The sequence below is a fragment of the Helianthus annuus genome, chromosome 14 (genome assembly GCF_002127325.2).
Source record: "Helianthus annuus cultivar XRQ/B chromosome 14, HanXRQr2.0-SUNRISE, whole genome shotgun sequence".
In the NCBI taxonomy this organism is placed as follows: Eukaryota; Viridiplantae; Streptophyta; class Magnoliopsida; order Asterales; family Asteraceae; genus Helianthus; species Helianthus annuus.
In genome coordinates this window covers 107,988,381-107,997,813 of record NC_035446.2, presented here as the reverse complement: position 1 = coordinate 107,997,813, position 9,433 = coordinate 107,988,381, and the positions used below count along the sequence as shown (strand labels likewise).

The window sequence follows — 9,433 nt, the reverse complement described above, 5'->3', positions numbered from 1 at the left end:
ATCTATAAGCAACCTTACCGATTTTCTCGGTAATTTCGAATGGTCCAACATACCGTGGATTCAGCTTGCCCCGTTTACCAAAACGAACCACACCCTTCCAGGGTGAGACTTTAAGTAGAACCCGGTCCCCGACCTGGAATTCTAACGGTTTCCTACGCTTGTCAGCGTAGCTTTTCTGACGGTCACGAGCTGCCGCCATGCGTTGCCTGATCTGGGAAATCTTTTCCGTTGTATCTACCACCAGTTCTGGGCCTGTGAGTTGACTATCACCGACTTCCGCCCAGCAGAGAGGTGATCGGCATTTACGACCGTACAATGCCTCAAAAGGTGCCGCCTGAATGCTAGTGTGGTAGCTGTTATTGTAGGAGAATTCTACCAGCGGTAAATGCTTCTCCCAGTTCTTGCCAAAATCGATCACACATGCTCTAAGCATGTCTTCCAGGGTTTGGATGGTGCGTTCGGACTGCCCATCCGTTTGTGGGTGGTAAGCGGTGCTCATGTCCAAACGTGAGCCAAAGGATTTGTGCATAGCTTGCCACAACTCGGAAGTAAAACGAGCGTCTCGGTCGGAAATAATAGAAGTTGGCACCCCGTGCCTGGAGACTACTTCCTTTAAATAGATTTCTGCTAAGGCAGAAAACTTGTCTGTTTCCTTAATAGCCAGAAAGTGTGCAGACTTAGTCAATCGATCTACTATCACCCAAATAGTGTCATTCCCGCGTTGGGATCTAGGTAGCCCTGTAACAAAATCCATGGAAATCTGCTCCCATTTCCACTTCGGGATTTCCGGCTGCTGGAGTAGGCCCGCTGGTTTCTGATACTCAGTTTTGACTCTTGCACAGGTCAAACATTTGCTAACGTAAGCTGCTATGTGGGCTTTCATGCCAGGCCACCAGTAAGTGGTCCTTAAGTCGTGGTACATCTTATCTGAACCAGGATGTACTGAGTAACGGGACTTATGGGCTTCGTCCATCACCAGTTCTCGTAGGTCTCCGTAGAGTGGGACCCAAATGCGCCCTGCCACATAGTAGGCGCCGTCTTCTTTCTGTTCTAGTCGTTGTCTCGATCCTCGCAGGGATTCAGCCCTGATGTTTTCCGGTTTCAAAGCTTCAGTCTGGGCATTTCGGATCTGGGTAGGGAGATTAGACTGGATGGTAAGTTGTAATGCTCGCACGCGCTTTGGTATAGTGTCTTTTCGGCTGAGGGCGTCTGCCACGACATTGGCCTTGCCCGGATGGTACTTGATGGCGCATTCATAATCATTCAGAAGTTCGACCCATCGACGTTGTCGCATGTTTAATTCCTTTTGCTTGAAGATATGCTCGAGACTCCTGTGATCGGTGTAAATGGTGCACTTGGTACCGTACAGGTAATGTCTCCATATCTTAAGCGCAAAGATCACTGCTCCCAGTTCCAAATCATGCGTTGTGTAGTTCCTTTCGTGCGTCTTGAGTTGTCGTGAGGCGTAGGCAATAACTTTCTCGCGTTGCATTAACACGCAACCGAGCCCATGAATAGATGCATCGCAGTAAACTACGAAGTCGTCAGTGCCTTCAGGTAACGAGAGAATAGGAGCACTACAGAGGTTATCCTTTAGTTTCTGAAATGCGGTTTCCTGAGCTTCACCCCATTTATAAACCATACCCTTCTGAGTAAGAGCCGTGAGAGGCTGAGCGATCCTTGAGAATCCCATGATGAATCTTCGATAGTATCCCGCTAGTCCCAAGAATTGACGGACTTCGGTCGGAGTCTTAGGGGTAGGCCAATTCTTTATAGAGTCGATCTTAACCGGGTCGACGTGGATTCCATCCTTGTTAACCACGTGCCCAAGGAAATGGACTTCCCGAAGCCAGAAGTCGCATTTCGAGAACTTGGCGTACAGTTGCTCATTGCGAAGGAGTTCGAGGATAAAGCGTAGGTGCTGTTCATGCTCTTCTTGACTTTTCGAGTAGATCAGGATGTCGTCTATAAACACGATCACAAACTTGTCGAGGTAGGGTTTGCATACTCGGTTCATGAGATCCATGAATACTGCGGGCGCGTTGGTCATTCCAAAGGGCATAACGAGGAATTCATAATGACCATAACGAGTTCTGAATGCAGTTTTGGAGATGTCTTCATTACGGACCCTTAACTGATGGTAGCCTGATCGCAAGTCAATCTTAGAGTAGTAGCTCGATCCTTGCAGTTGATCAAACAAATCGTCGATTCGCGGGAGAGGGTAACGATTCTTGATGGTAACCTTGTTCAGCTCACGATAGTCGATGCACATTCGGAACGTGCCATCCTTCTTCTTAACAAAGAGTACCGGTGCTCCCCAGGGTGATGAACTAGGGCGAATAAACCCTTTGTCCAATAGTTCCTGTAGTTGAGTAGAGAGTTCCTTCAATTCTGCGGGGGCTAGACGGTAAGGTGCACGAGCTATAGGCGCTGCTCCGGGAGCTAGCTCGATTTGGAATTCGACCTGACGGTGGGGAGGGAGTCCAGGTAGTTCTTCAGGAAATACCTCAGGGTAGTCACGTACTACCGGAAAATCTTCAATCCTCTTTTCCTTTTCCTGCGTGTTGGTGACAAGTGCTAAGATAGCGGTGTGCCCTTTTCGTAAACACTTTTGGGCTTTCAAGAACGAGATAACGCCGGAGATTTCTCCACTTTTGCCACCTTGTACAATGAGGGGTTTGCCAGAACGACGGGGAATACGAACTGCTTTCTCTTGACAGAGGATCTCAGCGCGATGCTTGGATAACCAATCCATACCAATAACGACGTCGAAGCTTCCAAGAGTAATAGGGAAAAGATCGATACTAAATGTCTGACCAGACAACTCTAGTTTGCAGCCTTTGATAACATGTGAGGCCTCGATGCTTCTACCATTAGCTAACTCGACGATATGAGGAGAACTTAGTAACGAAAGCGGACGCTTAAGCTTCTTACTAATACGTAGGGATACATAACTAGCATCGGCACCGGAATCAAATAACACAGAAACATAACGATCATCGAGTAGGAACTTACCCGCCACGACATTGGGGTCATTCCTTGCTTCTCCAGCTCCAATCACAAAAGCCCTTCCTCTAGCACCATTCCCAGCATTGTTGTTCTGATTGTTGTTTCCAGCTCCCTGATTGTTGTTACGATTCTGATTCAGTTCAGGGCAATTCTTCTTAAAGTGCCCCTCAGCTCCACACTTAAAACATGCTCGGTCGTTTCCCTGCTGCTGTTGCTGTTGGGGTTGTTGCTGATTCTGTCTTGCTGGGAACTGACTTCTACAATCCTTGGCTTCGTGCCCCATCTTGTGGCATCGCTGACACTGGCCCTTGTTACATGCCCCATTGTGGTGCCTGTTACACTTGTTGCACTTAGGGTAGCTTCCCCGGTAGCCACCCTGTTGCTGAGTGCCTTTGTTGTTTTCAGTTTTCCTTTGCTGCGCTGGGGCCTGAGTGGGGTTAGCATCCTTGCTTTGACTTCCTTCCCACTTACGCTTGCTGTCACTAGAAGTTCCGACAGTAGCACTGATCCTTTTGGGCAACCTGCCCTCTTCTACGGCCTGATCAGTAAGTTTGTGAGCAAGTCGAACGATCGGCTGAATGGTAGTGTGGTTGGCTGAAGTTACATGGCTTCGAATTTCCGGAGCCAAACCCTTGATGTACAGTTCGATTCTTCGATACATAGGTCGAGACATGTTTGGGCAAAGAGCAGCATAATCATTGGACAATTTGGTGTAGGTCTCAATCTCTGACCCAACCATCTTAAGCGCATAGTACTCATTCTCAAGCTTGTGGATGTCATCCCGGTGACAGTATTCCTCCTTAATCATGTCCTTGAAATCCTCCCACGCAGTGGCATTAGCAGTTTCCAAACCAAACATCTGAATTTGCGCCTTCCACCAAGAAAGCGCATTTCCTTCAAGCGTAGCAGTAGCAAACTTCACCCAGTTCGCAGGGGGACACTCACAGACAGCAAAGACAGCTTCAACTTTCTCAATCCAATGTAGAAGACCTAGGGCACCCTCAGTGCCGTTGAAAGGGAGAGGCTTGCAATCCATGAAAGTTTTGAAAGTACACACTGGTGGTTGCGCAGGTGCATGATGACCTGTTCGTGAGAAGCGAAGCGTATAGACTTAGAGGCGAAAAGACGATGTGACGGTAGGATCTAAACATCCTAAAACAACGAGCTTACCTATAGGGTGAGCTGCGAAAGCTGCAGCCACTGTGTTAAGCAGGTTAGTGAATTGAGCCTGAGTCATGTTAATGTTTCCTCTTCCGCGTCCACTCATTGTCTTCATAACCAGAAAACACAGTATGAGTGTGATGTCGTAATGTAGCGAGAATGAGATAGAAGAGAGAGGTGTATCTATCTAGTTTAGGCACACTAGTACGTATAGCAAAACAGGAAACATGAGGTAAGCAAACAAGTAAACACTGGTCCGAGCTATGAGGTCAAAAGTGTCGAGCCTTGCACTTGGAGTGTAGTGTCGTCACGAGTCACGGGTTATAGTCTGGTTTTTCTCAAAAAGATTTTCCCTTTTGTAAAACCAAGTTCACTATAACCAATGGCCCTGATACCAATCTGTCACACCCCCAAAATCCACCTGCGGATAACACCCGCTTCGAGGGCGTGACTGACCAGGATCCAGCCACCAATTATACTGAATAATTAAATTGTGAACAAAAGTAATACTTACTGATCATAAGATTAGCAAATATCAAGTTCAGAGTTTAAGGTTTCAAGTTCAAATAGTTAATAAGTAGCGGAAGCATAAGTAAGACAGTTTAAACAAAGTTCTTAGTTCAAAATAAGGTAACACCCAACACAAGGGTGGACAGACACTACTCATTCCCAAGCAGCAAGCTCCTTCGTCACTGGTTACCTGCAAAGCATGCAGTAAGGGGTCAACAATAATGCTGAGTGAGTTCACTAGTTGTCCAGTTTTTAATTACCAAAAACTTGTTTCACCAGTTAATTTATCCGTTTATACATGCCATGGGGAGCTACCCCAAAAGTTAGCGACTAAACTGTTTTTCCAATACCGAACACTAGGTAACCGTTGCGTTTCCGCAGGATGCCCCGATGTCAATGTTCTATCATCATTGACGGATGCCTGAGTACATTAGTTCACGACCGAACCCAAACCAGGGCACGGTGTGAGGCTGGTAAAACCTAAATAGCGCTATCAACTAATAACCCGTTCGCCTGGCCCCGGCGACTAATCGGTATTATGTAGTAGGGACTTGAGTGATAGAGTTTCGTTTAGTGCCGTTAGTTGCAATCCGTATAAACAGTAATTAACTAAAAGGTTTCCCAATACAGGGGAAGGAAAAGTAAGTTTGTTCCCAGTAACTAGGGAAGGAATGTAAATAGTATCCCCTTTTACAAGGGGATAGGGTTGTTTTAGTCTCGTGTCCCAAACCACCGGGACGCATGCTTTTAAGTTGTGAACTCACCTTGGGTTGCTCGGTAGATTTATGTTACTTGTCAAACACGTTGGTCACCACGTCCTAACATGGTTACCGGTATAGGTTAGGTTCGGTGTACAAGCATTCACGTATAATCTATACACATAACTGGCACGTAACATGCATACAAGTATACAGTCATGGGGTTATTGGGCCGGCCCTAACATTCACACATTCAAATAGAACACAGCAACACATAGTCCAGTTAACAGATAGCCCATATTAACACAAAACGGCCCAATAACCAAAGTGGACAGCCCAGTCGCAACAAGGTGGTCTCGAGTCGCAACCAGGAGGTCTCGGCTTGTCACGTTATGGTTGCGAGTCGCAACCGCGTGGTCTCGAGTTGTCATGCTGTGGTTGCGAGTCGCAACCGTCGTAGTCTCGAGTCGCAATAGTGTGGTTTCGAGTTGTCACGCTTTGGTTGCGAGTCGCAACGGCGTGGTCTCGAGTCGTAATGCCGTGGTTGCGAGTCGCAACAGTGTGGTTGCGAGTCGGAATGCTGTCCCTTTCATGTACACGTGATGATGCAGATGCATCAGTCCAATTCGTACCATGAATTCAGACCCAAATCGGGAAACAGCCAATGAGGTTTAACTAACAACTTACCCAAACTATCTATTAATCAAAAATGGATCAAATCCTAAGGGTTTTCTCTTATTCAACCATCATTCAACGTGTTCATAACAAGTTCATCAATCCTTAGGGTTTTCATGTTAACATAACCACACATTTTTAAAACCGAAAACTACATATTTCATCAAGATCATCATGCTAGAACAAGAAACATACAACATATAGCCTAAATTTTATGTTTAACATCATCATTTTTGCAAGAAATAAAGAAGCATAGTTTGGTTGGCCATGAATTCTCTACCATTTCTAGTCATTTTAAACATGTTTAGCAAGTATTCATACATAAGGTTTAACACACATAGTCCAATCTTCATAAATCACCCTAAATCATGTATAACACTACTAACCAAGCATATTCTAGTTCATAAACATTTCATAAATTCTATGCACATAGTAACAACACTAACCGGTTGAGAAGGAGAAGAAGGAGCCGAAATAAAGGAAGAAAATGAGAGAAGATGAAGTGTCCGAGTGATGATCTTGACCGAGTCTCTTGTCCGAGATTCCTTGCTTGAATCCGAAAGTTGGAAGGAGAGGATGGTTTGTTGTTTGGGGTTTCTAGTGAGAGAGTTTAAGGAGTGTGTTTGTGTGTAAAATGAAGCAAGTGGGGAAAAGGTTGGGATTTATACAAGGGGTCACGAGTTGGGCTTGGGGGTTTCGGCCCAAGTGGTTTCGGCTCATGAGGCCCACTCGAGACCGAGTGGCCCACTCGCAACCGGGTGGTTGCGAGTCATGGTCTCGGGTCGTGGTCTCGGCTCTCATACATATATATATATATATATATTACATACATTCAACACATATCATGTAAAAGTCACGTTTCCATTTAATAATAATTATATATACACAAATTATTACAAGGTGTTCGTTCGGAAAAACCTAGAGTGTCACATTATCCCCAAGTTTTAAGAACTTTCGTCCCGAAAGTTAAGGCAGCCACTGCCAAGCTAGCGTGTTTCAACGGGGTGTCACATAATTAAACGTTAACGTCTTCAAAATTAAAATACTTATCATATAAGACAAAGAAAACAAACTTATCAAATAAAGACATTCCATTGAGTTTCTTATTTTGCTTACCAATTGTTCTTAAAAACAACCAACTTAAAAGATAAGATTATAAACACAGTTTGACTTTGAACAATTAATCATTGTATGTACTGTAAAATAAGACAGCAAAATGATTTCACACTTATAACTGGGTTCGGTTATTAATATATTTTTTTCTTGAGCTCTTTGTTGACATCTACATACATGAATTCCTCTTTCTTGGCCTAATTAGAAACATTTAACCTTGAGCCGCATAGCCAACACCTCATCCACAATGGTAGCAACCTTTTCACTAAAGGTTCTACCACACGCAATTGAGTTCTTTATAGAATGTTCAACTGTTAAAGCAATTGCAGTTATCCAACATGTGTTTTAGTCCACTACATTCACTATCGTATATTTTAGCAACATGAATAGTATCCTTTTGCACCCACCTATGTAAAACTGATGATTAACAAAACAAATTTACTAATGTATTCTTAATCAGATTATTATTCTTGGATATCTAGTCCTATATTATTCAATTAAATTAGAAACAATACACACCAAGAGGAGAGAGGCATGGAAGGAGCCCTAAAGCTGCAACTAAAATTATAAATAGTAAACATACCGAGAGGAGAGGACTAAAGCACACATGGAGACCTGCAGATGCATCTTAACTAACACGCAGGGGGGTGTTGGGTGCACCGGAAGAGCAGAATTCTTGAATCGAGTGTAAGTAGTCCAACCTCTAGAGCCTTAGTAATAAATAAGAACCCAAAATCAAGTGCAAGTAGTCCCACCTCCTGAGCCTGTACAATAATAACCACCACCTTTTTTAATAGAAAAAATGCAAGGACCCACTCTGATAATTACAAATGAGGGAATTTGGTAAAGGGAATCACTATTATGTACAAAACTATTTTTTATAACCTAATGCAATGAGTTTATTTCACTAAAGCTTATGTTTAAAAGAATACTTAAAACAAAAACTATAAAAACATGAAATATCAAGAAGCCTTTCTGAGGGATTTGTGAAATATATTCATGATTTTTTAAGCAAACTAAACCAGTCTTTTCATCTATACATCACAGGTTCCGTGTGTGTGTTGTTGATACTCAGTTTCATAGCACCGAAAGTAAAGGTACATCACAAAACGCAAGTAACTGTATTTAGAACTTGGAACTTCATTAATATTTAGTTGTTTGCTTTCTCTATTTTCTAAAAAACTTGGGTGATCAATCCTTGCACATAAGTAGTTTGATTTTTGTTCATCAAGTGTTTGACAGTCACATCTTAAATAAAACATGCTTAAGAATCTCATCAAACATAAATTAAAAACTAAAAGTTATATAACACAACTTATATAGAATAGATAAAACTTAATAAAGTATTAAACAAATGAACTTACTTTACTTGAATAGATGGAGGTGGTAGTAGCCTGCAAGGATAGCAGCGTGGGTTGCATGAGGTAGCTTGGTGGCACCACTTTTGTTTTTAGGCTGAAGTCGAGGGAAAGAACCCCGTAGTTACCGAAAGAACCCGAAAGTTTATATATATGACTTTAGCTATAAAATCACCCTCAAGAATATTAAAAATAGAATAAAACACAAATTAATCAATTTATATAGACTTTGACTGAAATTGTTAATCAGAAAACTCCATTTACAATTTATAACCCAAATTAATCCATTTATACACATGCCTTGTTACTTGTTAGTGGTTAAGTTTCAGGCCAATAACCAACTTTCCAAAACAGTTGGTTATTACAAGTTTGACCAGAGGCATATAGAGAGAGTTGACCAACCCTATATCAAGAAAAAAAACATTTGATCTGCTTGTATTTCAACGATGAAACTGATGTAGGTTACCAAACAGAACATAGGGTTTCATAACTCGGTTCTTAAGGTACAAAACAGACCACTAACATGTCTAACATGTAGCAGTGACAAATTAATCCAGCTATAAGCTCCGTAAAATTTAAAATATTTCAAGAAATGATATAGCAAACCTTTAAAGGTCAAATCATGATACGGTTTATAATAGAGACTGTAACCAGCTTTCTCCTAGCATGCTATCGTCTGTACAAATACTTTGAAAGCGGGAACTTCAAGCTCCTAGCTACCTGTACATAAAACAAAATACAAAAAAATAAATTAAAGAAAAACGACCAAAAATGTTTATAAAGAATCATATAAATAAGTTTAGGAATATCACTTTTAATGCGAGATCCTCGCTAACTGTGGACCGATATCGGGTGGATCCTTCTAGTGGACAACTTCCACCTTTGGTTATAAAATTAGCATTGCAAAGA

General features: G+C 42.5%; 1 long non-coding RNA gene across 1 annotated transcript; it reads right to left on the bottom strand.

The window, feature by feature from the left end:
• Positions 1–4,828: 4,828 nt before the first annotated feature.
• LOC118486294 lies at positions 4,829–8,662 on the bottom strand. Its single transcript, XR_004878321.1, has 3 exons — positions 8,531–8,662; positions 7,750–7,930; positions 4,829–4,870 (listed from the first exon to the last, which is right to left on the bottom strand). It is a non-coding gene; the product is annotated as an uncharacterized LOC118486294 (long non-coding RNA).
• Between the last annotated feature and the right edge of the window lie 771 nt (positions 8,663–9,433).